Below are 5994 nucleotides of genomic sequence, written 5' to 3'. Positions count from 1 at the left end.
GGGTCATGGGACCTGGTCTGTCAGTGAGTCTTGCCCTTCCCTGTCCTGCACTTGCACCTTACTCAGATGAAGGACAACCACACTCACAAGTTCCTCTAAGAAAGACACTGGACTGAGCTGGGAGCGGAGGAGTTCAGTTTCACAGTGATTTCCAAATTCTTCTCTCTCAGCCCAGAAATGGAGAGGGTGATGAAGAGTGTGACAAGGTTTCTGACTCACATGACCAGACCAAGGACTCTCAGATATTGCAGAAATGCTCCACAGAAGCTGTACATTTTTGGAGGGCAGCTTGCAGCTTGGCAGGACAGCCCAGAGAAGCAGTCAAGGGTCCTAAAGATGGACTCTCCTGAAAGGAGAGGCAGCTCATTCTTCAACCTGATGAAATGCATTGCCAGCAGCCCCACAGGTTGGAAGGGGATTGGGGCTTCTCACTGCCATGAAGACAACACCATGCAGGACACACAGGGCTGTTGCCTTAACTGCAGCTGAACACCCCAAAAAGGTCTGAGAGAAACCTCAGCAAGTCTCTTCATCCCCACCTGAGCCTACAGACACCACCAGAATCACCTTCCTGGCCTCGTGAGGGTTTGTCTGAGCTGCTCCTTAGAACCTGCAAGCACAGAGGTGCCCCTGGACAGTGCCCTGCCTGTGGGAGGCTTCTGGAGGGCAGGAATGAGCACACAGAGGGTGGGATGGAGTCTGTAAGCACCAACCTGGAAAAGACATTGGGACAGGGAAACAGCTCCCAGCAGGGACAGCTCCAGGCAGCAGAGATGGGCAGGCAATGAGAGGGAACTGCTAACAGAAACATTGTGGGCGGATGGAGTTGAGCAAGTCACGGTCAGTCCCTGCAGTGCCGACACCTCCCTCAGTGAGCTCAGTTCTCCCCTCCAGAAACCTCCCAGCAGCAGGACACTGTCCAGGGGCATCCCCATGTTTGCAGGTGCTAAGGAGCAGGTCAGCTAAACCCTGATGAGGCCAGCAAAGGGGAAGCTGGTGTTGTCTGTAGACTGAGGGATGGGTGAAGGGACTTTCAGAAGTTCCTAGCAGAAACATTAGCTGCTCATTGAAACTTACTGTCTCAGTCTGTTGTCCAAGCTTGACAGCTCCATTTCCATTTTCCCCTTGCCAGTGGTAGGATATCTAAAGCACCATCTCAGGAAATTGGTTTCTCTGTCAGGAAATCCCTGCCTTCACTTTCCTTTTGAAAAGTCCCCTCTGGAATGTCCTGTGCATGAGCTAGAGCTATGGGCAGCCCTGACCCACACAGCACCCTCTCAATGGGAAAATGAACCTGCCCTGCTTCTCCCTGCAGCACTGTGGGGAGCTCCCCGGGCAGGCTGAGTGCTGACCCTCACAGGCGGCAGCATCACTGCCCTGGGCACACAGCACCCTGGGGCGCAGGGACAGTGCTTTGAATTACAGCCCTGGGCAGGGGTGTGTGCACAACCCGGCTTCACACCCCTGCAGCTGTTCCAGGGAGAAGGGAGCAGGATGCCCCTTTCCTGTGGCACTGTGGCAGGGAATCTCCGCTCTGAAGCATTTTATCCTCTGCAAAGGAGAAACCGGGAGAGCAATCCTAATAAATTCAATCGTATGACTGGATGGGTTTCAAGACCCCGCCAGAAACCTCAGTAGCATTGCCCTGAAGCCAGAGACTTACCATGCCAAGGGCTGTGAAGATTTCTCCCACAAGCAGCTCTCCTCTGTCCTCCCACTCCACACTGCCTTGCACTTCTCGCTGCCTTCTCTCATCTCCTGTCAGCAGCAGCAGGCAGTGCCCGCAGCCCTGCTGCTCTTGGCAGAGGAGCTGCTCCTGCACACAGCTGTGTCTGGGCAGTGCTGCCAGGTTGCCATGAGCTCCCTCCATCCCAGGAGCCTGGCCCCGCTCAGGAGCAGAGGCCCAGCTGAAGGCCTGAATTTCTCTGTCCCTTATGGTCCCTCCTCCTGGGAAATGTTCACTGCAATAAACTAAAATAATCACTGATGGTCCCTCTCTAAGCACCAAAGGAAGACTGATTCCAGCATTTTAATTTGTCTCATCAGAGGATGGTTATCTACGAGAGGTGGAAATGTCCCACTCTGGAAGTGTCTACTCCTGTCCCTTCACTAGGCAGGAACCTAGGCAGGGACAAGAAGGGAGTTCATTTACCCATGGTTCAGGTGTTGATTCAGATGAGTCAGTCTGGGCACCTTATGCCAGGCTAGAAACCCCTGTTGTGGAGTGGCATTCCGATCCCTCCTGTGAACTCCACAAACACACAGGAGCTGGGATTCCCTTGGCCAAAACTGAAGTGAGCACAACACAGGTATCTGCATGGGAGCTCCTTGTCTAACCCTCCATTGGAATCACTGGAGATGGAGGGTGGGAGTCACTTGCTCACACACAAACACCTGGTGACAGCTGAAGAGACAGAGGTGGTCCCAGGCATGTGCCAGAATCTGCTTGTTCTGACGGAGCAACTATGACACCCACATCCTTCTGGAGCATGAGGTGGTGGCCAGGTGGGGAATTGCCTTGGCCATCTGAAATGGCCCTAGATGCCTACCGCAACTAGAGCTCCACTCACTAGGAAGCTGAGGCACAAGCAGATCCCGACATTACGAACAGCTAATGCAATTCAGTGCAGACAGTAGATTCAGTGACACAAAGATAGGCCATAGGCAGGGCCGTGTCCCATGCCTGGGGTGTCCAGCACAACCACATGTCTCTAGTAAATTCAGCATGGGACCTACAGGAAAGCCACGTCCTTTTGGAGTGATTGCTGGGAAAGCACCCCAGGGCCTCTCTGGTTTCCTACCAGTGCCCAAACAACTGAATCCCACCACTGCCTTTAGGCAAAGTCCATCCTGTCTACATCCAACAGTGCTGCATAGATGGGAGGCACATCACACCGAGGTCTCCACTGTAGTCCCTGCACTCTCAAACACTTCTAGCTTTTCTCTCCATGAACAACTTCTCGCCCCATCAGATGATATGAACAGGGACTGTGCTAGTGATGTCCACAGGTTGGCTGGATCACAGGACATTCAGGTCCAGGGAATGTTTCAGTGGCACTTGTCCTTCCTGGAGATTGGTTCACCTCTGTCACAGGCCCAACAGTGCTGGAGAGTCAGCTTGGGAAGCCAGCCCCTTCCTGCCAGGGCTGCACAGCCCAGCTCTGTTTCTCCCTGGCCTTGGGCACTGCAGGGTTTGGTCTCTCAGTAGCAAACTCCTTTCACCACTACTTTGCCACCTGTTATCTATGCGAGCATCTCTCTGCTCTGAAGTGGGGCCATTGCACATTCAGTGTCCTTGGCCCTTGGTAACACGTTTCATCATGACCGGTCTACGCTCAGTGCCACAGCTGAGGCTCTGCAGCCCAGATATACACAAGTGCATGCAGCTGGGGGAACAGGCACGGGCAGATGGAAATGCACAAGCCAGATAAGGGTGATGCTTTCCTGGATCTGGAAACTGCAAAAAAGGAGGAACTGGTCAGGGCTAGGATAGTGTCAGCTTTACCTACAGTGACCATGAAAATGTGGAGTCCCAAATCCTGGAGGGTGTGAGGAAGGACAGTAACAGAGTACAGACCCTGGACTTCAGAGGAGCAGACTTCCTGGGCTGTTCAGGGGACTGGTGGGGGATGCCATGGGAGGCAGCTCTGAGGGGTCCAGGAGCTCCAGAAAGCCAGCAGGTCTTTAAGGACAGACCTGCCAAGCACAAGGATGGGCCATCCCGATACTCGCTAAAACTAGCAGACACCTCAGGGACCAACTTGGCTAAACAGGGACCTTGCACCTGAGCTCCAGGATAATAGGGAAGCATGCAGCATGGGGAAGAAGGGAGAGGCAAAGGAGGATTTTAGAAATATTGTCCAGCGCCACAGGCATGGTGTTAGGGAGGAAAAATCTCCCCTACCATTGACACTTGCAGGGGATGTCAAGAACATGAAGATGAGCTGCTATTGTTCCAGTAAGAATCAAAGAATAAAAAGAAAGATGTGGCCTCCCTGCTAAATGGGACAGAGAATCCTCTAGCAGCAGATGCAGATAGGTCTGAGGAACTCAACCCATGGTTAGCTTCCATTTCCACAAGCAAGGTCTCCTGGGCTGTTGTGCCTTGAGTCAGGACTCCAGAGGAGAAAAACAGCCAATGGTGGATGAGGTTAGTGAGGGATTCCTTGTGAGAACTCAAACTACACAAGTCAGAGGGGTTGGATGGGCTGCATGTGAGGATGCTGTGAGAGCTGACTGCTGTCACTGCAAGGCCACTCGCTACCATCTTTGACAGGTTGTGGAGATGGGGCAAAGTCCCAATGACTGGAGAAAAGCAATGGTTACCATCTTCCAAATTGTTATCCATCTTCCAAAAAGGCCACAAGGACAACCTGGGGAGCTGCAGGCAGTGCAGCCTCACATTGGTGAGGAGTGAGTCCTCTTGGATCACAGTTCTGGGCACACGAAGGAGAAGAAGGTGCCTGGGAACACTTAGCATGGAGTTGCCCAGGGTAGATTGTGCCTCGCCAACCTGATTGCCTGCTATGAATAAAAAACTCTATTTGTGCATGGAGAAGAGTCAATGTCTTTTACCCAGACTTTAGCAAGGTGTCTGACACTGTCTCCCTCAATATTCTTGCATGCATGTTAGAACGTTACAGTCTAGAAGAGTAAACAACCGGATGGGTAAAAAGCTGCTTGGATGGTCAGGCTCAGAGGGCAGTGGTGAATGGGTAGCACTCTTCCTGGAGGTCAGGGAGAAGTGGAGCACTACAGGGTCTCTCCAGCAACTTGTCCTGTTTATCATCTGTATTAGTGACATGGAACAGGCAAAACTCATCATGCTTGTGGATGACCCCAAAGTGGGGGAGGGAGGGACCAGTCATATGCTCGAGGGCTGCCATTCAGAGACACCTAGACAGGCAGGAGGAATGGGCTGTCCGGAACCTCACGGAATTCAACAAGGACACATGCCAGATGTTGTACCTCGGATAAACCAACACCCCACAGTGATACAGGCTGGGGTCTGAGTGCCTGGGGAGTGGTTCTATGGAAAAGGACCCGAGGGTCCTGGGGGACAGAAGGCAAGACATGAGCCAGCAGCATTCCCTGGCAGCAAAGAAGGCCAGAAGCATTGTGGGCTGTCTGAGCAGGAGCACAGCCAGGAGGCTGAGGAAAATGATGATCGCTTTCTAGTCAGTATTCATTAGACCATGTCTAGAATACTGCATCCAGGTTTGGGTTCCCACAAAAAGAGGCTGATAACTGGGAGCGAGTTTGACCGAGGGCCCTCACGGTAGTCAGGAAGCTGGAGCACTTGCTCTGTGAGGAAATGGGGCCTGTTCAGTTGCAGAAGAGATGGCTTTGGAGGGATCTCATAGCAGCTTTCCAATGGCTACGGGAAGGTCATCCAGAAGATGGAGCAGGGCTCTTCACCAGGGTGCACAGTGGGAGGACAAGAGACAATGGGCATAAGTTGAAAGAAGAGATGTTTGTGCAGGAAATAAGGAAAAGCTTTTCCATTACGAGGATGGTCAAGCATTGGAAGTGGTTGTCCAGAGAGGCTGTGCAGTCCCCTCCCTTGGAGGTTTCCAAGACCAGACTGGATGAAGCCCAGAGCCACCTGGTCTGATCCCAGAGCTGACCCTGCTCTTAGCAAGGAGATTGGACTAGAGGCCTCCTGAGGTCCCCTCCACCTCAGTCTCCAAGACAGCCTTGATCAGTCCTTTACTTTGTTTTCACATTTCTTGGGTTTTTTTTTCTTTCTCCCCTTTTAAGTTTGTCTCCTTTACCATCCTGATCCCTTCCCCTACAATCGGCCCCACCCCTGCTTACCCTTAACTCATTGGTGCTGTTTTGGTTTCTTTCTTTTTTGTTTCTTTGTTTGCTTGTTTGTTTGTTGTTTTGACACAGGAGGAGCTACAGTCCAGAAGGATCTTGAGGAACTTGGGTGATTCAGACAACAGGTACCTCATGAAGATTTACAAGAGAAGTCTCAGTCAAGTCCTGTGC

This window comes from Dromaius novaehollandiae, unplaced genomic scaffold (genome assembly GCF_036370855.1).
Source record: "Dromaius novaehollandiae isolate bDroNov1 unplaced genomic scaffold, bDroNov1.hap1 HAP1_SCAFFOLD_41, whole genome shotgun sequence".
Taxonomy (NCBI): Eukaryota; Metazoa; Chordata; class Aves; order Casuariiformes; family Dromaiidae; genus Dromaius; species Dromaius novaehollandiae.
This window is presented reverse-complemented; position numbering follows the sequence as displayed.